Genomic DNA, 27,872 nt, shown 5'->3' with positions numbered 1-27,872 from the left:
ATCCGCATACACACCCTATATCCAACATACACACAAGACCCTGCACATACTGTACACACACTATACCCTATACACACTGTATCCACATCCACACATACACTATACTCCATACACACACAAACTATAATCCATACACACACTATGCCTTACACAGACACAAACACTACACCCTTCATCCACACACACACCCTATATGCTACTTACACACACAAGACCCTACACATACTGTACCCACACTGTACCATACACACACACACTACACCCTATCATCACTCCATACACACACTATACCTCCATACACATACTATAATCCACACACATACAATACAGCCTAAACCCAGACACACACACACATACACACACACACACACCCCTGAGTGTCAGGCACCCACATCTAGCACACAGCTTCTGCTCAGCGTGGACCCCACCAGAGACCCGTGCTCAGCCCTGCCCCCCGACTCCCCTCCTTCCCTCGCCCTGCGCCTCCACTTTGGGGTGAGCCCTGGGCCTCTGCCAGGCCTCCCCATGTTCCGCCTCCTTGTGTGCCAGTCGGAGCTGACAGCGGTCAGCACCAGCCACGGGGCTGTGGCAGACATGGAGCAAACGTGGTCTAGAGGGGAACTGGACAGTGAGGCGCTCTCAGACGGCGTCATCCGCTGTTAACAAGGGCCGGCCGGCCACTGGGGACAAACTCCTGATTTTTCCCAAGCCCACAAGGCCCATAGATTAGAAGCTTCCTGAAGGCAGGGCCGATTTGCGCACTGCAAGAAAGGAGCCAGAAACCAGGCCTGGGCTGGGGTGTGTGGGCTACAGCCGTCTCTTTGCCCTCTGCAGCTGCCCAGCCTGGGGTGCCAATGAGACTGGACCACCCGTCTTTCCCCCACGGTCTTGCTGTGGGAGTCTCTGGCTCTCACATGATCTTGGCCACAGCCTGGGATGGTGCTGGCCCCCACACTTCAATCCACCATCTGCCGCCTACTTGAGGGAGAGGAGCATGGGGTGGGGGTGGGGGTGGAGGAGGGGGAGATGTCTTTCCATCAGGGGTTCAGGGACCAGAGGGCGGGGACAGAGTGGAGGCGCCCAGGGACTCCCCTCACCTCCATGGCAGTGGGAGTGGACAAGAAAGGGCCCAGGGGCTGGTGTGCGCCCAGTGAGGCTCAGTTCTGCACTGGGCTGGGTGCCCTGAGCCTCCAGTGTTTCTGGCGATCGGTCACGGTCGGCACCCTGAGCAGCTGGACAGAAGTTCCCTGTGGCTCTCAGTGTGGACCCAGCCTGGCCTTCCTGCAGGCCCCTCTGTGCCTCAGGAGAAGAGATCAAGCCAACAGGTGGCTCCTGTCCCACCCCACCCCCCAAGCTGCTCCGAGGCACAGGGCCAGGCGCAGCTGGGGGCCCAGAGAAACACACAGCTGGCAGCTCCCGGTGGATCCTCACCCTCAGCTGCTCAGGGGCAGGCAGGGGAGCCCACATCAGAGTCCTTGCAGGAAGGGGGCGGGGCAGAGAAGGGCTCTGGGGTTGTCATTTCCTTATGTTTTCCTGCCCCGGGATGGACCTGCCTCAGGCCCTTCTGGGTAAAGACATCTATCTTCAGGAAGATCTTAAGGTGGTCCTACGATTTTAGACTCTTGGCCGGCAGTCCTGCCTGCGAGTGGGGCTTAATCCCAGGCTGCCAGGTGCTTCCTCCACAGTCTCACGTGTGTCTCGTGCCTCCTGAAGCCCTGGTGGGGACTGTGGTCTCCTTGGGGACGGGGCCCGGGGCAGCCCTTTGAGTCGGCCCCATCCCACAGGGGCACGCCTCCTACCTCTGCATAGCTCTGGAGGGCAGGGGATGTCCTGAGGCCTCCTCTGCTGCCTCTGGGCAGGGTTGGGGGTCCCTGGGTGGCCCTACTGACCAGCTGGCACAAGGACACACACCTCCCTTCCCAGGCGTGCCTACAAGGCCCGAGAGCCCACTGGGTACACCTGGTCTTCTGCCAGGTAGCCAGGTGCACCTGGGGAAAAGGCGTGCTTACTCGAAGTTGCTGGTTCCCAAAGCCAGATTGAACACTCAATAGCTGTGCGCCGACCCTCCCCCCAGCCCCAGGCCAAGAAGTCATGTCTGGGCTGCCCCATTCACAGGGACCAAAGAGAAGGACTGCGACTTTGAGCTCTCTGGGGAGATGCCTCCTGCACAGTCAGCACGGCTCAGGTCGGGAGACCCCTACAGTAGCGGAATTCAAACGGCTGGTGGAACCGTAGCATTTGAAGGCACACTCAGTGCCAACAATCCCTGCTCCCACGTGGCCCTGGCATGGAAGGTGCGTCCCAGACGGGAGCAGCTTCCCCCAGCCCCCACAGTGGGTACCGCCATGCATTCTCTCCATTTTCCCAGCGCAGAGTCAAACTCCACCACGCCCCCGCTCTCCTGGTGAGACTCAGCCAGCCCTGGGCCCCTTTCCCATCTGGGCAGCCGCCCTGCACTGCAGGGAGGGGGAAGTCTCCTCCTCTCCTGGCTTTGCGTGCTGTATAACCCAGAGAGTCACCCAGATGGGAAAATCATTGGCTTTGAAGCACCAGGGAGAAGAATAAGCCCCCTCTGTGCTGCCGTCCGCCCTGGGGAGGAACCTTCCTTCCCAGCCCTGAAAGTCCAGGCCACCCACCTGCTGGTGCGTATCATCATGGAAGTGGTGCACCTGCCCCTCTGCACACCCACCTGGCGAGAGCCACTCCGAGCAGGAGCGCCGAGGTGGGACCTGCAGTGAAGTCACCCGTGTCCGATCGTCACAGGCACGGGGACACTCTCCCAGGTGCTCGGCTGCAACCTGCACACAGTTACCACTGCCGCAGCCAGCAGAGCTGGCCCCGCGAGGCCCCTGCCCTGGCTCCCGGCCCTCCTGACAGCTGCTACAGGCCTGCGTTCCTTCACCCTCTGGACTTAGAGAACGTGAGCTCCTGCTACGTTTCATGAGCTTCCGCAGGTGCCGGCTGATGGCATGTTCAGGAAACTCCGATGAGACGCACTGCCTTGGGCAGAGGAGACGGCTGAGGCTCAGGGAGGCCAAGCGGCTTGCCCAGGGTTGCCCAGCTAGCAGGCACCGAGCTCGGACATGAACACTGGACTATCTGAATCCAAAACAAAACAAGGGGCTGGCGCTGTGGCGTAGCGGGTAAAGCCACCACCTGCAGTGCCAGCCTCCCATATGGGCGCCGGTTTGAGACCTGGCTGCTCCACTGCTGATCCAGCTCTCTGCTATGGCCTGGGAAAGCAGTAGAATACGGCCCAAGTCCTTGGGCCCCTGCACCCATGAGGGAGACCTGGAGGAAGCTCCTGGCTTCAGATCGGCCCAGTTTGGGCCACTGCGGTCACTTGGGGAGTGAACCAGAGGATAGAAGGCCCCCCTGCCCCGTAACTGTTTCAAATAAATAAATAATTTTTTAAAAAAAGGATGATAAGATCTAGATGTAAAGTTAAGATAGAGACCATAATTTCAAGCAGAGGGAATAGCCCCTAAGAAAAAAAACAAAAACAAAAACAAAAGAACCATGCTCTTTCCACAGTTCACTCCCCACTCCCAAACACGTGCACAAGGGTGACTCACATGAAGACCCCCATGGCTTGCTCTGCTTTTTGCTGTTTTGCTTTCACTCTACTTTGATGGCCCACAATGGCCAGGGCTGGGTCAGGCTAAAGCCAGGAGCCAGAATCTCCCTCCTGGTCTTCCATGTAAGTGACAGGAGCCCCAGCACTTCAGGCCGTCTTCTGCTCCCTTCCTGGGTGCATTAGCAGCGGGCTGGTGCGGGCATTGCAGGCAGCAGCTTCACCCACTGTGTCACAATGCCAGCCCTTGGGGACCTTGTGCATGCCCCTGGGGCAAGGCTGTGCCCCCCCCCCCGCCCTCCATCCCAGCCCACGATCAGCTGGTGGTTGGAGGGAGACTGACCACGTGTGGGACCCTCAGCAAGTCCCTTCCCCTCTCCGGGCCTTCATGTGTTAACAGAGCACAGGGGTGGGGAGGAGGGGCAGGCATGCAGCCTAACAGTTTGGATGTTCACATCTCTTTCCAAGTGCCTGGATCCGTGCCCCAGCCCCAGCCCCGGCTCCCGACTCCAGCTTCCCACCAACGCAGACCGGGTAGGCAGCAGCGATGGTCCGAGTAGTTCAGTCCCTGTCACTCACGTGGGGGAACCTGGATTGAGTTCCTAACTCCTGGCTTTGGTCTCTCCTGGCCACTGTCTCTCCAATCAGTATTTAGAAAATAAAAATGGAGAAAGAAGAGGAGGAGGGAGGAAAAAAGGCCTCCCCTGATTTTTTTTTCAGGTCCAGAGCAGAGCGGAAATGCCTGTGTTGTCCCCAAGCCCTGGCACTCGCACCTTGAACTTGACCATCTCAGGCCTCAGAACATGAGCTACCAACCAGGAGATAAGGGATGGCAATAGAACGGCATTCTCAGACAGACTACTGCTCCCAGAGAGAAGTCTCTGCACCCTCCGACCTCCTCTGCTCCACTGCCAGGCCACTTCCTGCAGCCCAGGGCTGCCATCCGCTACTCCTGGGTGTCTCACTTCAAAGGTTCCATGCACCAGCCCCCAATCCCACTGTCCCCCGCCTGGGCCACATTCAGGGCCTCTCCCAGCAGGCCTGGGTCTTGTTGATTTCCTCTGGAGGTCCCAAGATCTAGTGCATGCGGAACTTAAGGCAGATCTAGCATTCCAGGGCTTTTGCGACGGAAATAGAAAGAGCTAGATTCCCAGGATCTGGGACGGGAGTTCTTGGGAAAAGACAGTAGGGGAAGCAATGGGGTGCAGAGAGGGCGGGGCAGGCAGACTGGCGTCCAAGGGTCTTTCCAGCCCTGACATGTTGCGTTGCTGCACAGAGCATCTGACGCGGCTTCGAGGCCGACTCTTGAATTTCCTGATCAGTCCCTGGATGGCTGGCCCTGTGGGAGCTTGCCCTTACAAGGGATGCCCACCCACCGTCACTGTCAGCAGCTGGCGAAGTCGACAGATGTCAGAGGCCCTGCTAGGCACCCAGGGGAGCAGAAGGTCTGGTGCTCCCAGGTCTGGGGGCCGAGGACCCCGACTCGGGAAAAGCCTCCCGCCCAGCCCACACCTGCCCCCTCCCACCCCCGCCGGCTGGGCGGCAGAGCCTTTGAGCCGGGGAAGCAGCGGGCAGCTGCCGGGCTGGCTGGTGAGGGGAGGGGCCCCAGGCAGCTGGGGACTCCTGGGGGGGGCCTCCTTCAGAGGCAGGCTTGCGTTACAGCAGGTGGAGGCAGGGGGCTCTGCCTGGCTTCTCCACTTCTCCCCACCTGCCTGTGTGCGGTTTGTCTGCTGGCGCCACGGAGGCGTTGGGGCTGGGGGAATTTGATCGGCAGGGAGGGGAGCTGTGAGCAAGGGCGGGGGGGGGGGGGAGCAGGGGCGGGGCGGGGGGTGGAGAAGGGAGGCTGTCTGGCGCTGCACTTGTCCGGCCATGACCCTGCTGCTCAGGGGGTGGAGCACAGCACAGGCCTCCCACAGACACCCGGGCATGGCACTGTCCTTGCACCTGACCCTGGACAGTCTCAGCGAACTCCCCGACTCCCTAGCTCCCTGCAGACTTCTGCACTTGGGGTTTTCCTGAGGGTACGAGGGAGATAGCCTGGATTGGGAGGTGCAGAAAGTCACAAGCCAGCACGGGTTGGAACCGTGTCTTTCTTCTCCTTTTTTCTTTTTTTTTTAAGATTTATTTTACTTATTTGAAAGGCAGAATTAGAGAGAGAGAGAGAGATCTTCTATCTGCTGGTTCACTCCCTAAATGGCTAACACAACCAGGGCTATGCCAGGTTGAAGCCAGGAGCCAGAACTTGGATCTCCACCTCCTGCGAACCTCAGGACAAGGTCAAGGCCTCCGATGGAGCTCACTGGAGCCGTCTGCCCACTGCAAGGCTCTGCTCACTCACTGAGCCCTGCAGGATCCCTTGTTTTTCTCTCTCCTCTTGCCCGCCTGCGTTCCCAAGGTCTGGAGTCCCTGGGCCACACCAGGGAGATCTGAATGGCTGGGGTGGAGGGCAGGGAGACCTCACCCCTCACCCCTCTCCACCATCAATCTCAGCCCATCCTGGGGAATTCAAGGAACAGGAGTTCAGGAAGGGTGGGTCCTCTCCTCCCCATGAGCCAGGACCCATCCACCTGGTACAGCCCACCTTGTTGTGTCACTGGGATCCCCGGCGACCAGGCACTGGCTTTCTGTCCCTGCCTCCTCTCCGCTCTCCTGCCTGTCTACCCTCAATTCTCTCTCCTTGCAGCAGGAATATAATGTTCGGCTGCCTGACACCCACTCTCTGAACGCTGCCAGCGAATAATGACTAAGGAGGTGGGCGGAAGTGCAGCAAGTTGAGACCAATTTAGCAGTGCAGGGTGCCAGGAGCAAGGCGGGGGGAGCTAACAGCAAATGCGTTTGCATCAGCAGGGAGAGGGAGCATGCCCCCGACGCCAACAGGTGCCGGAGCCAAGTGCACAGCCCTGCACCGCGTGCCCCCGGCCATGGCCTCCTGGGAGTCTCCAGGGGTGAGGTGAAACGCACGCACGGGCTTGCCTAGGTGGTGAGAGCAACGGCCGCCCCCACCCCTCGTCCCTGCCCCACTTTGGACACCTGATGGGAGGTGGGGGTGGCACTCTCGCCCCTGCCAGCCCTCAGGCTGGCTGGGCCGTCTATGCTGGCCCCTCCCCTTCTGGTGCAGTGCTGCTTAGCTTGAGAGACTCTGCAGGTCTGAAGTGCCCACGGGCGCCCAAAGACCACTCCGGGCGTGCTGAGGGTCAAGAGCTGCCTGAGCACCCCCAGATCCAGCCGCACAGAGGCCACCCCAGCTGGACAGCACAGCAAGTCCCAGCCCCCGGTGGCTCTGGGTGGGAAGGTATCACAGAAAAGCACCGGTCATGGGAAGGAGGCAGAGGGGCTGCAGAGATGCGTGTGTGCCTGTGCACGCATGCACCTGCTCCGGCTGCCACCCTGGAGGCAGTGACCTTCTCCCACGGGGATAACCCGCCACAGACGCAAACCAGGCAGGGCTGGGCAGGACCCTGCTCTTTGCCACCTTTGTTCCAGGTACGGGACATGACCCCCAAGGCAGCTGTCCAGACACCAACATGGCTTGTCACTTAGTAAGAGAATCAGCCCTGCTGGATCAATGAGCACTATTCACTCTTGTGGTTAGCTAGCAGGCACGGCCCCCTCCAATTGTCCCCGTCTTTCTCCCACCCTCCCTATGCTCCCTCCTGCCCCCTCCCACCCCTCTCCAGGTATGGGGGTGGCCTCCAGGTGCAAGGGCCCTTGAAGTCTGCTTACATCACCGGCAAGGAGACCGCTATCCAGCGTCAGTGTAGAGCTTACTTGCCTATGGACAACAGATGACACGATAGAGTTTGCTGCTCCAAGGAAGCGTCATTGATTCAGATGGCGTAGCAGCAAACTTGCTCTGACTTCCGTGTGACTGAACTTCAGGGACTGTCATGGCTACAAGGAAAGGACCGGCATCCATCCGACAAAATGTCACTCCTGAAACCAAGTCCCAGGTACACAGCCCATTGTTCTGGATACCTCCGCCAAGGGCCGCTTGGATACATGGGACATCATTCGCGAGCCATCTGAGATCATCAACTTAAAAAATGAGCCTGCTATGGATGTGCTGAATTTCGACTGCCATCTGTGGTTGCTCTAGAAGGGTGGACCCAATGACTCCATGGGCTTTGTAAGTTCCCTAGCTCTGGTCTAGTGAGCCTGGCGTGCTGGAGGCAAGAGGGAGGGGGAGGGGGAGCTGGCACGGAAAGAGTGAAGCCCCCGTAATCCTGGAATTACAATAATTACAGAAGCAAATGAGTGCTTGTGATTCGAAAAATATTGCAGTCGTCTGTCTATTAAACTCTCGTCTACAATTCCGTGAGCCCACATCTCGTTTAACTAGTGAGGTCTGATGGCTTCAGAGTGACAGCCCTGGGCTGGGAGGCAAGCCAGCCAGGCTGGAGTCTCTGCCCTGCCCTAACCACCTGGGGTGGGCTCCTTCACCACGGACAGACTGCCTCAGTTTCCCCCACGCCCAGACTGGTATGAAGCGATCATCTCACCGAGTCATGTAGTTGCAGTAGTAGTAATAATAATAATAACAGTAATAATAAATCCCACTCTCAAGAAGACAGCCTCTAACATCATTACTCACAGAACACATGGGGATGGTGAAAACTGGAACGCGACCGACACCAAGATGGAAACCAGAACAAGACTTCGCCAAAGACAGCGGAGTCGGCCTCGGCCGGGCCTGTGAGTCTGGCTACCAGACCTGCACCAGATCCGCAGGCCACCCTGGCCCTGGCCGGAGGCAGTGGTGAGAGGGCAGTTGGCTCCCGCCGCGCGTTTATTCACCAGCTCTGTCTGGGCTGGTGGGGCCGGTCCAGCAGGCAGAGCTGGGCCAAAGGCTCCCAACCAGAGCTCCCGTTGGAAGAGAAAGTCCCACCTGCTCTGCTCTGGGCTTGTCCGCTCCCTTCTCACTCGTCTTGGGTCCAACCTCAAGGGTCAGTCCAGGATCACCCCCTCGCTGGTGTCTCCCAGTTCACCTCCCATGCTGGGCAGCTGCTGTATTCCAAGTTAGCACAACCCAAGGTTCCATTTCCTTGTCATTAATTCAGTGTGCCAGTCTCTCTTCCCAAGCCCCATCACAAAGTGTAGTCTCAAAGTATTAGTTAGCTTTAAAACAAACTCCCATCACTCTGGCCCCTTGCACAGATTAAGTCATTAATGAAAACTAAAATGCAGTTTTCCACACTTGAGTAATGAAAGAAAAATGAAAGGGGCCACAGCCAGGGTAAAGCCGCCACCTGTGACGCCACCGGCATCCCATAGGGCGCCAGTTTGCATCCCGGCTGCTCTACTTCGATCTAGCCATCTGCTCAAAGGCTGGGAAAAGCAGCTGAAGATGGCCCAAGTCCTTGGGCCCCTGCCACCCACATGGGAGACCCAGAAGAAGTTCCTGGCTCCTGGCTTCAGCCTGGCCCAGTCTTGGCTGTTGTGGCTATCTGGGGAATAAACCAGCATCCCATATCAGAGTAACAGTTTGAGTCTCGGCTGCTCCACTTCCAATCCAGCTCCCTACTAATGCGCCTGGGAAAGTAGTAGAAGGTGGTCCAAGTGCTTGGGCCCCTGCCACCCACATGGGAGACCCAGATGGAATTCTAGGCTCCTGGCTTCGGCCTGACCATTCGGGGAGTAAGCCTACTATGGATGGAAGATCTTATCTCTTATCTCTCACTTTCCCTTTCAAATAAATAAATCTTAAATAAAAAAAAAAAAAAAAGAGGAGCAAGGACCCCCTGAGAACATATGTGGCCACTCTGATGGGAAGAATAAGGGAGCGAGGCAAAGGGTGTGGAAGCCAGCCTGGGCACCCCATGCCCTTGGAGAAGCCCTGCCCGGGTCAGCTCCCCTGACGTGGTGGCCAGCCGTGTTACAATGCCCATGAGGGGTTTCCAGCTGCAGCAACGTAAACAGCAAACTACAGAGCTAAGATGTGCACGGCCCAAGAAGTTCCCCAGCGGAGAGAGGCTTCTTCGTTGGCAAAGCCCCAGAAGTCCCTGAGCCATCGGCCTCCCCCCGCCCCAGGTTCCCCAGGCACATCCTCCACCCCCCCCCCTGCATTCCCACCCAGCACCTGCCCCTTCTGTAACTGTACTGGTGGGCGGGTGGATCAGGACAGGAGTGGCCGGGGGCCAGTTGGCTCCAGAACTGTTGGAGACAGGTCCTGGGGTGGAGCAGCCCCAAGCCAGCAGGCACCTTGTACAAGGGGCAGGACAGCCAGAGGCCAGGCCCCTCAAGGGTGTCCATGCCGGAAATGGCCCCTCCCTCCACAGGGCGGGGATGGAGGGGGTCATTGCCAAGGGCTACTGACTTCAGGAAACAGGCATTCACCATGGGACTTCTCAGAGTGGCCAAAGGCCCTGCTCTGAGCCGGGAAGACTTCAGGAAACAGGCATTCGCCATGGGACTTCTCAGAGTGGCCAAAGGCCCTGCTCTGAGCCGGGAATTCACAACCCAGTCTCTGCCTCTAGGAACTCTGCTGGCTGCTTGGGAGCCCAGCTCAGGGTAAACGCCGCGAGCATGGAATGAATGGAACCCCAGGGAAGGCAGTAGGAGCTAGGTGGGTGGACCCCGAGAGGGAAGAACTAGGTTTCTGTCCTCAAAGGTAGCAGAAGAGTGAGGACGGAGCCAGGTTCTGCCATCTGCCTAAGCTGAGTTCAAATCCCAGCCCCTCCAGTCCCCAGCCTCGCTAAGTAATTGAGTCTGATTGCCTACCCGGCAGGGTGGCAGTGAACATATAATGAAACAAGGAAAGAAAGGTACTGTACCGGGCACACAATGTACTCAGCACACGGGGTGCTCTGAAAGGCTGTTACAATATTATCCATTACACCGGGCTGTAAGCTGCTGCACCATAGGTTTGTCATAATCAGCTCGCCACCTAGCCCCACAGTCTGGCATGCTGCAGGCACCCAATGCGTATTTATTTTGTGCCAAGGCCCCGGGCTCCCTTCTTTTTCCATGGAATGTCTTTTCACCTGCAGCAGCTGAGTGCCCCTTGCTCACCCATGAGGCCCTTTGCAGATAAAGACCCTTTCCCGGGACCCCACCACCACCACCAACTCCCACACCACCCACAGTTGGGAGCCAGCCTCCCTCTGGTGCCTTGGACTTTTCACTGGGGAGAGCAAGGGCCAACCGGTCTCATGCCAACCTGGTAGTTAGGCTGCGGGGATAATGGAGATTGCCAATGAGATAATGTCTGTGATGTGCAGAGAGTGCTCGGGAGGAGAGGCGCTGGCTAAACACCAGGTGCAGGGCCACCGCTGATTAGTGCGTGCTCTGCCCACCGACCTGGCTGCTCCTGTCCACCCCGCCTCCTGCTCTGTAATTGCTCTTAACACCCACACGCATGTGCCCTTCCAACACCTACAATCCCACTCCACCTCCAGGCTCCCTGCCGCCACTGGGCCTGGAGAACCTTGTTTTTGAACTCAGAGGAAGCTCAGGTTACAAACTAACTCTCTCTCTCAGCCCTAGCCACAGCTTCTTCTGCAGGCTTTTGGTGCAGGAGGAGGTAACTGGCAAACACAGGGCTGGATGTACAGTCCTGGGGGTGGAGGGGAGTCCTGTCTGCAGCAGCTCCCCTCCCCTCCCCCAGCAAGCCACGTGCTCCGTGCGCGAACTCACAGCCTCTCAGAGACCCCAGCCTGCGCGCAGGGCGGACAGCCGCACACGGCAGCAACAGGAGGCTGTGGACAGAGGGCAGAAGTTTGCGGCCAGAGACATTGGCGGCTCTGCGCTGGGAGCTGGAAAGAGCTGGCCTCAACGTGCCTGATGCGGCTGAGCTGAGCCGAGCGCTCCCTGCAGGCTGGCAGGGCCCACTGGCTTCTAGCCGGGAACCGAGGGGTGACAGGGTGGGCCGGGGAGGGAGACACTGCCTGGCTGCCTGGGGTGCTCAGGGCGAGAGGTGAGGCAGTAGGTGATTCCTGTGAGTGTGTTCAAGCGCGTGCTTTGCCTCCATCCCCGCCGGCCACATCCACCGCTGACCCCGGTGACCTGTCCCTTGGGTACCCGCTCCCTCACCTTCTTCAGTGTCCACCTCAGCCCTGGCGCCCTGTTCTTTCAGAGGGAACACCGCACACCTCCAAAGCCGCCGGCCGTTTCCCAAGTCCCAGGCGGAGAAGTTCAGCAGCTCGGCCCCAAGTGTCAGACCCCGACACGCGCGCCTCGCGGCCTCACCCCGCGTCCCCCAGCTCTCCCGTCCCGGCCGGGATCACTCCGGGGCTGGGAGCGGACACAGACACTGTCTGCAGGGGACAAAGACAGCAGGACACGGACGCACAGGCCCGGGCTGCCGGCAGGCACCCGAGCGACGGCACCCACCCTCCGCAGAGGCACAGACTCTGACAGCTGCGCGCAGAGACAAAAGACCGCCCGGCCGGGCACGGGCGCCCCGCAGCCCCCCGCGCCCTACCTGGGCACGGCGCCTCGCAGCCGACCTGGGACTTGACTTCCAGTGCGCGCCGCCAGCTCCCCGGCGGGCCCGGCGGCCAGCGCGGCTCCCGGACGCAAGCGAGCGCAGAAACTTTCGGCCTCCCCGCGCTCCGCAGCCCGCCCGCCCGCCGGCCTGCCTGGGCGCGGGGTGCGGGAGCCGCGGGGCGGGGCGGCGCGGGGCGGGGCCGGCGCGGGCGCCGCTCATTGGCCGCGCCGCCGCCCGCAGCCCCCTCGCGGCCGCCCAGGCCGCCTTTGTCCCCGGCTGACAGCTGGGGCGGCTCCGCCTCGCCGGCTCCCGGGCGCCCCCGGCCCGCGCGGGCTCTGCGGGCTCTAAGCTCGGCTCACGCACCCGCCGCGCACCCCAGGTCGCCCCGGGCGGCGCTGTTCGCCCAGCCGGCCTCTTTTTCTCGCGTTCCCTGGTTTACGAACCTCACGCACCCCAAGCTTTCTCCCCCCTCCGTGCAATCCCCGATCCCTGCGAAGGGCCGAGCTGCTGTGCTCAAGGCCCCCAAGCAGCTGCCCACGGACGGCCAGGGCCCCGCACAGGCTCCCCACTCCCCGAAGAACCCCGAAGTCAGTGTTTCCAGCTCCATCCCCAGGGGACAGCGGAGGCCGGCTGCAAGCGTCAACCCACTTGGTTCTGCCCCTGTCATTTTCAATACCACCCCCCTTGTAGCGTCCAGAAATTGGGCCAGGACAGGGACGCAGACTTAGGCAGTTTGGTCAGACCAAGGGGTTAGCGGAATGGGGTGCTGAGGCTGTCCCCCACTCCGGGGCCCAGCGGCACGGGTGGCTGCGGTGTGTGAGGAGCCGAGAAGTTAGTTTCGTTTGGCTTCTGAAGGTTGGATTGGCCTCTGATTACAGACACGCTGGGGGAACAACTGCCCACCCAGAAACAAGTCCTTTTGTTTCTAACATTTCCGGCCTCAAAACGCTGTAGGGGATGCTGCCCACCTGGGCCTCAGTAGCTCCAGGAGATTGTAATTCTCTCCGGAAGGCAGCGCGATTAGACTTTTGTAGCTAGCATTCCAGCCTGGGCCGGAATCCCGGTCCTTTTTTGCATTTGTAAAAATGGACTATCAGCTTCCAGAATGCAAACCCCCTGCGGGCAGGGCCTTGTTCTCCTTTGTTCCTTGTGCTAGGATTTGGTGGTTTTCCGGTTTTGTTTCTGTTTGTTTGTTTTTGAAGGTTTATTTTATTTATTTGAAAGAGTTACCTGGGGGGGGGGGGCTGTCTTCCATCCACTGGTTCACTCCTCAGAATGGCCAGGGCTGGCCAAGGCCGAGACCAGGAGCCAGGATCTTCTACGGGGTCTCCCCAATGGGTGGCAGGGATCCAAGGACCTGGGCCATCCTCTACTGCTTTCCCAGGCCACAGCAGAGAGCTGGATCAGAAGTGGAGCAGCTGGGACTCAAACCAGTGCCCATATGGGGTGCTGACTGCAGACGGCGGCTTTACCCGCTATGCCACAGCACCAGCCCCCACCCAAGTGTTTTGTGTCAACCCCAGCGTTCCTCAGCCTTCCCTGAGCATTACCTCCTTGTCCCCATCTTTGTATGTATTTTCTCCGCAGTCTGACAAACCTCCTCCCTACTCCTCTCGCCGCACTGCTTAGAACCTGAGACCCAAAGCGCCACCTTTTCGCCCGTCTTCTCTGGTCCTTTCCCGGCAGTGATGCCTCCTCCTCCCAGAGGCCCATGGGCGTGTCACGTGGTTGCTTGCTCCCCAGTCTTCAGGAAGCTCTGCTGTGTGAGTTGCATCTCCCCAGCACCCCAGCACCTTAAAGAAAGGGGGCTCCTGGGAGATCCAGTGAGGGATTGAAGGGAGGCTCCTGGGAGATCCAGTGAGGGATCAGGTGGGCTCCAAAGCTCAGTCGGGCTCAGGCGGGTGTGTCTTCAGGTGTGGAAGGACGTTGCAGTGGGCAGGGACCCCGGGAACCTCTTTCTGGCCCTGGCGCCGAGTGGTTTCTGTGCTCTCGGATGAGCTATGTCCCTGCCTGGGCCAGCTTCCTCCTCTACAGAGTGGCGCTGTTCAGGATGAGACATTCCAGGGAGCAGACCGGATGGGACTTCTTCATCTCCAGCCACAGCGTGACATGCTGGTGTGTGTCTGTGTGGCAGTGAGGCACACTATGAAACACTATGTCCCACGGAACGGCTGCTTCAGAGATCCTGTGGGGTGCATTGAAAGTGGGGGATGGGGGATGGAGGGGACCACCGTTGTGGTGTAGTGGGTAAAGCCTCCGCCTGCAGTGTGGCATCCCATATGGACACCGGTTCGAGGCCCGGCTGCTCCACTTTCGATCCAGCTCTCTGCTATGGCCTGGGAAAGCAGTAGAGGATGGCCCAGGTCCTTGGGCCCCTGCACCCATGTGGGAGACCCGGAAGAAGCTCCTGGCTCCTGGCTTCGGATCAGTGCAGCTCCAACCATTGTGGCCATCTGGGGAGTGAACCAAGGGATGGAAGATCTCTCTCTCTCTGCCTCTGTTTCTCTGTAACTCTGCCTTTCAAATAAATAAATAAATCTTTACAAAAAAAAAAAAAAAAGAAAGTAGGGGGAGGAAGTAGAGGGAAGAAGACTTGTGAGTGGTACAGCATGTTTGTGTGTGTGTGAGTATGTGTGGTGTATGTGTGTCTGTGAGTGTGTGTGTGAGTGTGTGAGTGTGTGAGTGCGTGTCTGTGTGAGTGTGTGAGTGTGTGTGTGCATAAGCCTCAGGAATGTGGTCCCCAGCGGTGCAAGGCCATAATTAGCTCCTGAGTCAGCCCTGGGGTATGGTAATGCACTGGCTGGGTGTGTCCATCCCCCGCTGGGATTCTCCCGGGCTCCTCCTCTTTCTTGCCTAGTTCCTGAGCATCCCGGGCTCTGAGGAGGTGTATCAGGTGCACTCTGCCTCCCTCAGGGTCTCCCTAGCCTGAGTTGCTTCTAGGAAGCCGGGTCACAAAGCATATTCTTGAAAAAAAAAAAAAAAAAAAAAAAAAAAAAAAAACCAGCCCCCTCCTATGTTCACCACCTGAGACACAGGGCATCATGCACAGGCTTAGCCTCCGTTCTTCCTATGTGGGGGCCAAGGCTGGCCACGCCAGATCAGACTCACAGCAGCACGTCTCAGTTACAAACAGCTCTGCTTTTCTCCATGTACTTTCTTTTTTAAAAAAGGTTTACTTATTTATTTGAAAGGCAGAGTTACAGAGAGGCAGAGAGAGAGACATTGAGAGGTCCTCCATCCGCTGGTTCACTCCCCAGGTGGCCACAACAGCTGGAGCTGCGCTAATCTGAAGCCAGGAGCCGGGAGCCTCCTCCAGGTCTCTCACATGGGTGCAGGGGCCCAAGGACTTGGGCCATCTTCTACTGCTTTCCCAGGCCATAGCAGAGAGCTGGATCAGAAGTGGAGCAGCCGGGACTCGAACTGGCACCCATATGGGATGCCAGCACTGCAGGTGGCGGCTTTACCTGCTATGCCACAGCGCTGGCCCCTCTCAATGTACTTTACCCATCACAGTGTAAGCCACTGCCTAGCTTCTTTGTGTTTTTTTTTTTTTTTCTCTTCACCTCTTCTGGAAGTTTCTTGTTCATAGATCTTGTCTTTCTTATTCAGCATTGGATCCCCTTGAACCCAGCACCTGGTTGGTATGCAGACAGCACTCAGAAAATACTCAAATGAATGGGGGGAGGGCCACAGGGTGAGTTTCAAAGAATGGATTTAGATGCAGAAGACCCAAAGCCAGTCCCACTTCTTCAAACCTGCAACATTGTTATCACCTTTCTGGTTAGTAAAATGGTCCTAATAGCATTTGCCTTCTCTCTGGTGACAATGAAGTGAGGATTGGGTAAAGCTGAAGGTGGTATGAAAAACACAAAATGTCAAGTGCTTGTTTCCTAACATTTCCCGTGGAACTTCCCGGGTGTTACCTTGTGAGATAGGCAAGGCTGCCTGTGTTTAGGCTGAGGTCAGAGCATATGCAAAAGTAGCTGAGAAGAGGCTATGAGGCTAGACCACAGAGCAAAGCTCTCAGGGATACACAGGTTACCACTGCTCCAGGCTAGACCACAGGGCAAAGCTCACAGGGATCCAAAGGTTACTGCTGCTCCAGGCTAGACCACAGGGCAAAGCTCACAGGGATCCAAAGGTTACTGCTGCTCCAGGCTAGACCACAGGGCAAAGCTCACAGGGATCCAAAGGTTACTGCTGCTCCAGGCTAGACCACAGGGCAAAGCTCTCAGGGATCCACAGGTTGCCACTGCTCCTGACTCCTGGGAAGGCTGGCCTATGTGTAGGTTGAACCAATACCTCTGAGTGGTGTCCTGTTTTCTACCCTGTTCCTCTGTGGCTGTCCTGGGTGGGTCACTCCTCCAGCCAGGACTCACATTCCTTACCTGGAAGGCCTTGGGCACCTTGTAGACCCTGTCTCTGGAATCCAGTTGGCCTTTGAATCGGGAGATGTAGCTCTTCCCTGCTCTGTCCCGGTGTTATGGAGATGCATGAGATAAAATGCAAGTAGGATGACCTCAAGATGTTTATCATCATCATCACTCATTGTTAACAGGCTTATCTCCACCTGCACTCAGGTCAGAAACCCAGAAAGCTTCAGAGGTCCTAGGAGCTCTCCCTGCCTGACCCATGATGAATCCACTCCACTAAAATGCTCAAGAAAAGTGGTTCGGCCAATTCTTGCAGGAGAAGAATAATCAGTCTAGGAGCAAGGCAAGAACTCGGCCCAGACTCACCGGCCCGAGTCCCACGCCAGCCCCCAGAACCCGGTGAGGGACACGGTGCCTAACAGTGGCTCGATCTGGCCAGTGTTTGAGCAGGCAATAGTGAGCCAGCTGACTTGGCTAATGCAAGACCAGGGATCGAGTGGCACTACTGCCTTCTCCCACACGGAGGCTGGCCAAGTTCAAGCAGCAGCCGTAGGGCAAGGCTTTCCCTGTAACACGGCGCTGCCCAAGGTTACAGGGAATGAGCGGGTAGCATTCCGAGTTGAGTCCCTATCACCCATACTTTTTCAGTAGGACACAAAGACCCTTTCTAGAAAGGTCTTGGCCTATGACTTATTCCGAAATGTTCCTCTTCTGTGGTTTTGACGTGTTTGTCTAAAACTGAGTCCTGAGGAAGTTTCCATGTACAAACAGCAGAAAAGCTTGAACTCAAGGTGGCTTCCAAACTGGAAGAACATCCCCTGCATCAGTGAGCTCCCAGGTGGGCTCCCAGGCTGGTGCACACCTTGGCTTCACAGTGACACCAGGGAAGGGGGTCTTTCCATCCGTCTCTCCCGGGTTCTCGGAGAGAGTCGCTTCATGATTGCAACTTGGATCTAACAATCTGGTTGTCACACTCGAAACCAGCAAGGGCTCTGGAGGAATAAGGGGCTTTTAAATCTTTCCCAGAGGGCAGCCAGCCTCCACACAGACTTAGCACACCAACCAACAGTCAGCTTCGGACCAGCTGGTTGGGGGTAGGATAGGCCTTGGGGCATACCTGCATATCTCACCTTTGTCTTCCATGAGGGAGACACCCTGGGGAGTTATTGCTGGCCGATCCACAGGCCACACCTCTGCCCTTTAGAGGGGGGCACTTTCCTCCTATAGGAGTTTGTTTAGTCATCACAGAAACCAACAGCTCTTTTCTCAAATGCAGTGGGTAAATAATCAGCCCCACTAGGAAACAGGGGAAAAGAAACATTGACATTCAAGTCCATGCAAAGCCTATGCTTTCTCTACTCTGGCAGGCAGGATCTCTCTCTCTCTCTTTTTTTTTTCCCCAAGATTTATTTATTTACTTGGAAGTCAGAGTTACACAGAGAGAGGAGAGGTAGAGAAGAGAGGTCTTCCTTCCACTGGTTCACTCCTCAATTGGCCACAACGGCCGGAGCTGCACAGATCTGAAGCCAGGAGCCAGGAGTGTCTTCTGGGTCTCCCATGCGGGTGCAGGGGCCCAAGGACTTGGGCCATCTTCTACTGCTTTCCCAGGCCATAGCAGAGAGCTGGATCAGAAGTGGAGTAGCCGGGACTTGAACCGGTGCCCATATGGGATGCCAGCACTGCAGGCGGCAGCTTTACCTGCTACACCACAGCCCTGGCCCTGGCAGGATCTCTTGAAATGACTTTTCTTAGCCCTACCCAAAACACCCCCACAGCAAGACATGGGTAATCACGAAACAGCTGCCAGTTCTACCACCAAGTTAAAGCGGCTTTTTCTCTCTCAAACACCCAAACACCCTCCATTCCCCCATCAAGCCAGAGCTCCACATGAAGACCCCCCAGCCCCCCAGTCCATCAAAGCCACCTCCCTGTGCCCGAATTCCAGAGGTGTTTTTCAGGGCTGTCCCCAGGTCCTGACCCCTCCTCCTCTATCCCACTCCTGCGCCCTGGGCCCTGGAAATCCATCAGGTCATCCCACTGAGCACTTTGTAACTTGTGCCCTACGGTGCATTTAATGCATAAAGGAAGATAACCCCTTATTCTTCTCTGTCCTTAGGAACCTTCAGCCTGCAACCCGAGCACACCAGTTGGTGACTAAGGGGCTAATTGACTTAGGGCTAATTTCTCCTGGGGGCCTGACCCTTGTCAGTTTGAGGGAGGCTTTTTTGCAAATGGACCCTGTCCTACTCACAGTGGGGGGGGGGGGGTAAACTCATTTAAACAAACAGAGCATATGAGACCACCATTAGTACCCCCTACCCCCGTGGGGAATGTCCAGCAAGCTCATTTCCTTCCCCCAGCAGGGGATAAATTAGGGGAGGCTAATTGTTTCCCAGGACTCTGCCCCCACCCCAGGGCCCCTGGGGGGGAGGGGCAATGCTGTCCTCAAGGGCTGGTGAGCTCAGGGGAGCAGACCTTGGTCTGCGGGATTAGGGACTGCCTGCTGGCCTGCCCAGCTTTCCTGTCTGTCTGTCTGTCTGTCTGGGTCCCTGTGCCTCTCCATTCTTCTCTTCTGTCTTCTGGGATTAACTCCTCCTGCCTTTCCTCCACGTACCCAAGTCTCTAGATGTCGCTATGCCATCTTCTTCATCTTGCGCTCTTGTTCCTAAGACATCCTGTGTGTGCCAGGGCTCGGTTTGATCCCCGGCAAAAACTGGGGAGGAGCAGCCAGCGGTGCAGGCGGAGTCGGGTGGGAGGGAGCAGGAGGCGGGCAGAGGTAAACTCCGATCCTCTTTTTTCTTTTTTTAAAAGATTTATTTATTTCAGAGCCAGAGTTATACAAAGAGAGATAGAGAGGCAGAGAGGCAGAGAGAGAGAGAGAGAGAGAGAGAGAGAGAGAGAGAGGTCTTTATCCAATGGCTCACTCCCCAGCTGGCTGCAATGGCCGGAGCTATGCTGATCTGAAGCCAGGAGTCAGGAGCTTCTTCCAGGTCTCCCACATGGGTGCAGGGGCCCAAGCACTTGGGCCATCTTCTACTGCTTTCCCAGGCCATAAACGGAGAGCTGGATTGCAATTGGAGCAGCTGGGACTCGAACCAGCATCCACACGGGATGCTGGTGCTGCAGGCAGAGGCTTAACCTTCTACCCCACAGTGCTAGCCCTGAAAAGGCCCTCTTAAGTATTGGGGTTTTCTTGGCCACCTCCTCCCATTGTAAGTTGATCCCACGACTAAGCCTGGTGCTGTAGAAGGAGGACCTGCCCACCTGGAGTGAGAGGCCTGGGTTTGAACTGCGCTCAGCAGATGGCAGCTTTGTGACCTTGCCCTTGACTTTGGCTTCCAAGGGTTTGCAAGGCTTCCTGCCCTGTTGAGCAAGGCTTTCATTGTCACTCCACCGGGCTGCACACAGGAGCAGACGTGCCGTGTACTGGCTGCCATAGTGGGGAACACTTCGCTCCCTCGCAAAATACAACGATCTAAATGAGAGAGGCAGAAGCGGCCTCTCTGGCCTTAGCGGTGGTCAGAGGAGCGACCTTGCAACCCCAAGGCTGGGGTTCAGAGCAGAGCTGGCACGCTAAGCTCCAAATCAGGGGGCGGCAGTCTGCCTGGGGGGAAGCAGTCCAACATGGCAGCTTGGGAGGAAGCCGCCGGCTGCCTGTTCTGGAGCCTGGCAGAGCAGTGTTTAGAATGTTCTCTCTCATTAATCCTATTTAAAGCCCCGCTGCTGAGAGGGGAGGCGGGAGTCCTGTTTCAACTCGCCGTGCTGAGGTTCTCAGCCGTCCCGCCACTGCCATGGCTGCCGCTGGGGGCCTGTGCCCAGCGCTGGGAGGGGCAGGGGCTGGGGGTGGCCGGCCGGAGAGGTGCTCAGCCTTGCCTTGCCTTACACCTGCGCTTGGCTGGCCCTGATGTCTGCGAGGGAGAAGGCAGGAGTCTGTAATGAGGGGGTTGGGGAGAGGTGTGTCCCAGCTGAAGGGCGGGTGGGGGGGTGCAGAAGAGCCCCCCCACCTCATGCAGCTGGTTTTCTGGAAAACCCCTCTGCCTTGGGCAGGGGAGGGCTCTGGCTGGCTTTGAAGGCTGAGAACAAACATTCCAGCTTCTGTCTTTGGAGCTCTCCTAGAAGAGATAGACCTGGGGAAGAGGGACTTCCCTTTCTTGCCTGGACAGGCTGGGGGGCATGGGGAGTGATCCTGTTTTTAACCACACAGGGTCAGCCTTTTGCAGAAGAAAGAGAGAGGACGGCTTCCACCTGGTGTTCCTCCTGGGAGGTCAAAGACACAGCTCCACCTCTCCCCTGTGGCAGTCAGCACTGAGACCCATCTCCGGGCAGGACAAGGTCTTCCAGCGCTGACCAGAGTTCCCCAGGTAGCCAGGGCTGTGGACAAGTCACTTAACACTAGCTGACTTCTCAGCAAAGCACAGCCATCCGACACCCTGCCCCCACCCCACCCCCACAGACACGCTGGGCTTCTACATCTCACGGCGTCATTCCCATTCCTTGTGACCGAAGGAGGCAGAGAGTACTGCGTACACATGACAGATGTGTCCCATCTCGCAGACTTGACGCCCCTGGCTTCTATGTATCCCCTAACTAACATCCCCCTAAGCTTAAAGGGCCAAACACTGACATTTCAACAACAGAGGCTCGCTGGCCCTGCTGCTCACTTCCTGTTCTTCTGAGGACCAATTGAGTCCTTGAGAGTTTGGATGGACTGCATCGGCACGAAGACGTGAGACCGGGCAGGGGCTGGGAGACCTCGGTGCCGTGATCTTGGGAGTGAACGAGGAGCAGAATCCCTCCCCGCTCCCCATCCCTACCTCTCACTGCCCCCCACGTAAGGGCAGAATCTTCTTGTGACTTCTGGAGCTTTAGTAGCCCTGGTAATGTGCCAATGGCAACCTACCCTCCGATGCCAAGTGACCTTTGTCTAGGCACTTCATTGTCTTGTATCTTGGTTTTTCTTCTCCGTTAAACGGGGGATCATAAAATTCAGCCATTTGGCTTGCATGAGGGTGGCAGGAGACTGAATGAAATGCTGGTAATTTAGACCCCTGGGATTGTCAGGCTCCCTTGATAAACACCCATTTGGCGAGTGCTCCTATTATCTTGAAGCAGCGCCAGCCAGCTTCGCTCTGATTTGCATTAAGTCCTCGCCATGCCAGGCACCGTCCTCCCTGCCTTGAAAGCAGTAAGCAGTTGGGGAGAATGTGCTATTTTAGGAATTAACACTGAAAAGCAAAAAAAAAAAAATCAATGTGAGCATAAAGGGATAATTTAACACGATTGTGCTCACGAGGAACGAGAAGAGGCATTATATATTAACTTCTGGTGAAGTGGGACTTGACATTTATGCAGCGAACAAAATCACCATGACTGAAAAAACAAGTTAACAGGCCTATTATCGCCAAACAGGGAGAGCGAGGGAGAGCGAGAGAGAGTGAGAGAGAGAGAGAGCGAGAGCGAGAGCAAGAGTGAGAGCAAGAGTGAGAGCGAGAAAGGCACACAAACTCTCTCCAACACGGCTCTGGGGCAGGAGGAGAGGCGTTTGCATTCTGGACTGCCAGCAGCTCGGCCTGGACATTAGCAGGTGTGTCCTTGTGGGTCTCTTCTCCTCCTGGGGAGCTCTGGTCAATGCACTCTGTGCATTCAAATCCAAACAGCTTCTCCTTCGGTCTTCGCCGACTTTTCCGGTGTTATTGTCCCCACTTAGCAGATGAGAACATGGAGGCGTGGGAAGATGAACTTCACACTTAACAAGCCACAGAATCAGGCAAGAATCATCTTTGTCTCTGGTTCACATTCTTGACACTCAAACCGAAACACCCAAGGTGTACTTAGAATCTCACGGGATGTGGTGGGGCCAGCTGCCACCCCACGCAATGTCTCACCCAGTGCAGGAATTCTCACCACAACGCACCGTGTTTACCTGTCAGTTAATGGCTCATTAAGTGCTGAAGCCAGAACAGAACTCAGAGATGACGCAAGGGCAGCTCAGATGTGAGTGCTGGGATGGGCGGGTGACCTCAGGCATGAGCCCCACCCCCCATCTTCACTCTGCCCACCCCAGCACCCCGATGAACCACCGCATCTCTATCCAGACCAGCTGGTCTCTGTGAACTTCCCCCTTGCTGTGTGTGGTGTTCCCATTTGCTGTGCCCATTGCTAAGGTGATGGGACCCCCTCTTCGTTCTCCAGGTACTGACCCATGCCGAGTGCTAGGGAGAGGGCAGTGAACCACACAGGTACATCTCCTTGCCTCTCTGAGGTTTGTAGTCACTGAACCATTGAGATCAGATGAGGGGGTGTAAGGCTGCAGGAGCTCAGGGAAGCTGTGAAATGTGGGGGGGCGGGGGGAGACACGGGGCACCCAGGAAGGCCCCCGGTTCATGCTGTCACTAGCTGTCCTTGTTGCTTTTTTTTTTTTTTTTTTTGACAGGCAGAGTGGACAGTGAGAGAGAGAGACAGAGAGAAAGGTCTTCCTTTGCCATTGGTTCACCCTCCAATGGCCGCCGCGGCCGGTGTGCTGCAGCCGGCGCACCGCGCTGATCCGAAGGCAGGAGCCAGGTGCTTCTCCTGGTCTCCCATGGGGTGCAGGGCCCAAGCACTTGGGCCATCCTCCACTGCACTCCCTGGCCACAGCAGAGAGCTGGCCTGGAAGAGGGGCAACCGGGACAGACTCCGGCGCCCCGACCGGGACTAGAACCTGGTGTGCTGGCACCACAAGGCGGAGGATTAGCCTGGTGAGCCGCGGTGCCAGCCGTCTTGTTGCTTGTACACTCACAGACTGTCTTGCTATCCCAAGGATGGGTTCAAGGCAGAGGGTGTCCATGCAACTCTTTCCCTGTGTGCACTCAGGAGGCCAAGGCTGAGCTCGCTTGCTCTGCAGATGCGCCGTACTACAACTTTCTAGTAGCCTGCAGTTTCTCCAGAACTAGTTGATCCACTGTCCAGTCAGTCTCATTGAATGTTCTTAATTGAAATGAAGCAACTGGGGGAGGGAGGAGGAGTTTGCGTTGTGGCGCAGTGGGTTAAGCTACCACTTGCAAAGCCAGCATCGCATACACGCCCCTGTTCCAGTTCCAGCTGCTCCACTTCTGCCCCAGCTCCCTGCTAATGCACCTGGGAAGGCAGCAGAAGATGATCTAAATCCTTGGGTCCCTGTCATCCATGTGGGAGGCCCAGATGAAGCCCCAGGCTCCTGACTTTGGCCTGGTCCAGCCTCAGCCACTGTGGCCATTTGGGGAGCGAACCAGAGTATGGAAGATCTCTCTCTCTCTCCCGAACCCACTGCCTGGGGGGCATCATAGCCAGCTCCTCATCTCCATGGGGACCTCATTCCCTTAGACATTCGCTCCAGTCTCCTTTAGTGTCCCCGTGTCATGCCTGGTACCCCCACACAGAACGAGTCCTTTCCCTTTTCTTCTTCGGGAGTGCTGGGAGCAAGACTCATCAACTCCAACCACTCGAGCGGGGGCGATTTATTACTTTTAAGCCACCTGAAGCCTGTTACGACAGGAATGCCTCGCGCCTCCCCAGAGGTGTTGTCCAGACTCGTGCTGGCACTGGCAATCCCTCCACGGCTGCCAGGTCCCCTCTCTTCTCGCCTCTACCGCCAGTCTGTGAAAGGCAACCAAGAGGGGAGATTGAGAAGCCGCTCTCCGAAGGGGTGGAGCTGTGTGCGTGCACCTGTGGTCTTGACCGCTCCAACACCTGCTTGTGCTTGGCAGAGCTTTACAGAATCAGCAGAGCTGGAGAAGGTACCTCCCCATGGGTCTGTTGGCTACTCCTCACTTCCAACAAGAGCTACAGTTACTCTTCCGCTTGCTTACAAATGTGGTTAGGGTTAGGGTTAGGGTTAGGGTTAGGGTTAGGGTTAGGGTTAGGGTTGCTATCCATGGTTTGGGGTATCCCCTGGAGGTCTTAGCACATCTCCCCTGCAGATTAAAAAGTCATCATTGGGGCCGGTGCCGTGGCTCACTTGGTTAATCCTCCGCCTGTGGTGCCGGGATCCCATGTGGGTGCCGGGTTCTAGTCCTGGTTGCTCTTCTTCCAGCCCAGCTCTCCGCTGTGGCCCAAGAGGGCAGTGGAGGATTGCCCAAGTGCTTGGGCCCCTGCACCCACATGGGGAGACCAGGAAGAAGCACCTGGCTCCTGGCTTCGGATCGGCACACCACCAGCCTTAGCAGCCATTAGGGGAGTGAGCCAACAGAAGGAAGACCTTTCTCTCTGTCTCTCTCACTGTCTATAACTCTACCTGTCAAATAAATTTAAAAAAATTTTAAAAAAGTAGAACAATGATAACAATTACCACATTTATTATGTGTTCACCCAATAAAATTATGTAAACATGCTCTCTCTCTCTCTCTCTCTCTCTCTCAATATGTATTGTACTGTTCAGTACCCAGCCTTCTTCTTGTGATCGGAGGCGATGGAACCCCTCGTGGTGAAGTAAAGCAAGGTGAGTGGCATAGGCGTGGAGATGTACTGTTAGCCTGTTATGTAAGGATCACTTGAAACTCAGACCGGTGATAGCACGATCCAATGACTTGCGAGCTATTACAGGGCTCACAGGTGGGTCACACACACGGTGTGGATGTGTTGCCCAAAGATTTATGTCCTAGGCAAGACAGTGCAGGGTGCTCTGAGATTTCATCATGCTACTCAGGATGTTGTGCAATTGAAAACTTGTGAATTGCTTATTTTTGGAACTTTCCATTTAAGTATTTTTGGACTGTGGTTGCCTGCAGGTTGCTGTAACGGCAGAAAGGGAAACCGCAGATGGAGAGAGGGAGACTTTGTGTTATCCTCCAGAAGTAGCTGTGGGATCAAGATGCCCGTCCTGCTTGTCCTGTGATTTTCTATTCTTTTTTAAAAAAGATTTATTTATTTATTAGGGAGATAGAGTTACAGACAGAGAGAGGGACAGTCCGAGAGAAAGGGTTTCCATCTGCTGGCTCACTGCCCAAATGGCCACAACGGCCAGAGCTACGCCAATCCGAAGCCAGGAGCCAGGAGCTCCTTCCGGGTCTCCCATGTGGGTGCAGGGCCCAAGGACTTGGGCCATCTTCCACTGCTTTCCCAGGCCATAGCAGAGAGCTGGATAGGAAGTGGAGCAGTGGGTCTCAAACCAGCGGCCATGTGGGATTGCTGGCACTGCAGGTGGCCGCTTTACCTGCTATACCACAGCAAAGGCACCCAGAGTTTATTCTCGAAGGCTGTGAAATGGTTTGTAACAGTCCATTAGTTAAACACATCCCAAGCCACTCTGTCCTCCTGGTTGAAAATGGATTCCCTCTTCCAACCCAAGTCCTGTCTAAGCACATCTGCCAACACAGCACGTAAGAAGTTCTAAATTAAATGGCCCCCTAAGATCTTCCCATTACACACAGCACCCAGATGATTCAGTAATAAAACGCCAACGAATTAGGAACACCCTGGATTTGAATATCAATTCCTCCTTGTTATTGAATCCCCAAGGAGAATTTGAAGTTCAAAGACTATAAATTCCCTTGCCAAGTCAAAGTTCAAAGAAGTGAATCTCCATAATCAAATTTGCTTGCTTTTCTGAGTTAAAGTTCAAGGAAATTAAAGTCTAAACCTCATCTTGCTCAATTTCTTATTCTGCTCAGATTAAGCCAGGGAGGTCCCCACGGTTGGGGCAAGCTGGGATTCCACCTACAGCTGCCACCTGGGCTCTCGCTGGATGGCTCCAGTGCCCCAAGGGGGCTGGGAATGAGACAGCTCATTTTGAAAGAGTTCGATCCATTAATGGGACACAGGAGATTATCAGAGTGCAGACTTCATGTAGTCTCACACCCCCCAATTAAGCAAAATCAATCAACTTCTGGCTCTCATCCCAGGCAAAATTACGTTCTCACCTTACAATATTTAGTGCTCCGAGGGGGAAGAGGGAGGGAAAAGCGGTGGTTGGCTCCCACTTCACCATCCTCCTGTGTGGAATCTACGGCTGATGGACTTCATCTCAATTGGGAGAAATCTCCCAGCAAAAGGTTAATTTTGTCACCATGCATTATTTCTGGCGTGATGAATCTACTTAAACGGGGACAGGGAGCCATCTGTGTCTGCAGCCCACACCCTGTGAGACGGACATGGCGACACTGGATTTCTTGCAATGCTGTGGGAGCCTTGCCCCTTAAGTTCTGCGCTGAAGGTGAGTCTCACCTGGGGTCCAGGGCTCTGTGATATCAAGAAAGCACAGGGTTTTCACTCGGGGGCCACAGAGAGGGCTACTTTGCACGCCCATCTCAGAATTCTCTAGGAGCAAGAACCTTCTAGAAAAGCTTTTCATCCCAGGCTCATCTTTGTTGGCAAATCAGCCCCCAGCGACTCTGGCTGGCAGCTTCCATGGCTTCTAGAATGCTTGTCCACGAGGCCAAGGAAGAGCCAATTCTTTCACCTTGACGTCTGAAGGCGCTGTATTTTCCTGATTTCCAAATTCTAGACATTTCTTGGGCACCACGGTGCAAACACCTGAGAGAAATGGATAATCTTGAAACTCACTTGGAGGGGCCAGCGCTGTGGCGCAGTGGGTTAAAGCCCTGGCCTGAAGTGCTGGCATCCCATATGGGCGCTGGTTCTTGTCCCAGCTGCTCCTCTTCCGATCCAGCTCTCTGCTATGGCCTGGGAAAGCAGTAGAAGATGGCCCAAGTCTTTGGGCCCCTGCACCTGCATGGAAGACCTGGAAGAGGCTCCTGGCTTCTGGCTTCAGATCAGAGCAGCTCCGGCCGTTGCAGCCAATTGGGGAGTGAACCAGCGGATGGAAGACCTCTCTCTCTCTCTCTCTCTCTTTCTCTCTTTCTGCCTCTCCTCTCTCTGTGTAACTCTGACACTTTTTTTTTTTTTGACAGGCAGAGTGGACAGTGAGAGAGAGAGAGACAGAGAGAAAGGTCTTCCTTTGCCATTGGTTCACCCTCCAATGGCGCACCACGCTGATCCGAAGGCAGGAGCCAGGCGCTTCTCCTGGTCTCCCATGGGGTGCAGGGCCCAAGCACTTGGGCTATCCTCCACTGTACTCCCTGGTCACAGCAGAGAGCTGGCCTGGAAGAGGGGCAACCGGGACAGAATCCGGCGCCCCTACCGGGACTAGAACCTGGTGTGCCGGCGCAGCAAGGCGGATTAGCCTAGTGAGCCGCGGCGCTGGCCGTAACTCTGACTTTCAAATAAATACATAAATCTTTAAAAGAAAAAAAAAAAAAAAAGAAACTCACCTGGAACAGCCATCACTCCTTTCTTGCCTTGTACCTTTCAACATGTGAATTACATCTGAATAAGGGTATTAAATAAACAAAATGAAACTGTGCTTTTGCAGGCAGAAACCAGGCATCATGCCTCTTCGTGCAATGAGTCTGCAAAGATGAGACTTGGACCCTGTGGATTTTGGCCTTGCTGAGCTCCTACCTTAGCATTAAAGACACTGACAGCTCCCCCTGCTTTTTTTTTTTTTTTTTAAGATTTATTTATTTGTATGTTAAAGGCGGAGTTA

General features: G+C 56.1%; 1 protein-coding gene across 1 annotated transcript in view; it reads right to left on the bottom strand.

The window, feature by feature from the left end:
* Window positions 1-12,178, bottom strand: part of LZTS1 (leucine zipper tumor suppressor 1) — a 42,697-nt gene extending 30,519 nt beyond the window's left edge. Inside the window, exon 1 of the mRNA XM_008267266.5 lies at window positions 11,994-12,178. The gene's annotated coding sequence lies outside the window, so the exon portion shown is untranslated. The remainder of the gene's footprint in view (window positions 1-11,993) is intronic.
* Window positions 12,179-27,872: the final 15,694 nt, after the last annotated feature.

This window comes from Oryctolagus cuniculus, chromosome 8 (genome assembly GCF_051225735.1).
Source record: "Oryctolagus cuniculus isolate XC-2025 breed Fujian yellow rabbit chromosome 8, ASM5122573v1, whole genome shotgun sequence".
NCBI lineage: Eukaryota > Metazoa > Chordata > Mammalia > Lagomorpha > Leporidae > Oryctolagus > Oryctolagus cuniculus.
This window is presented reverse-complemented; position numbering and strand designations above follow the sequence as displayed.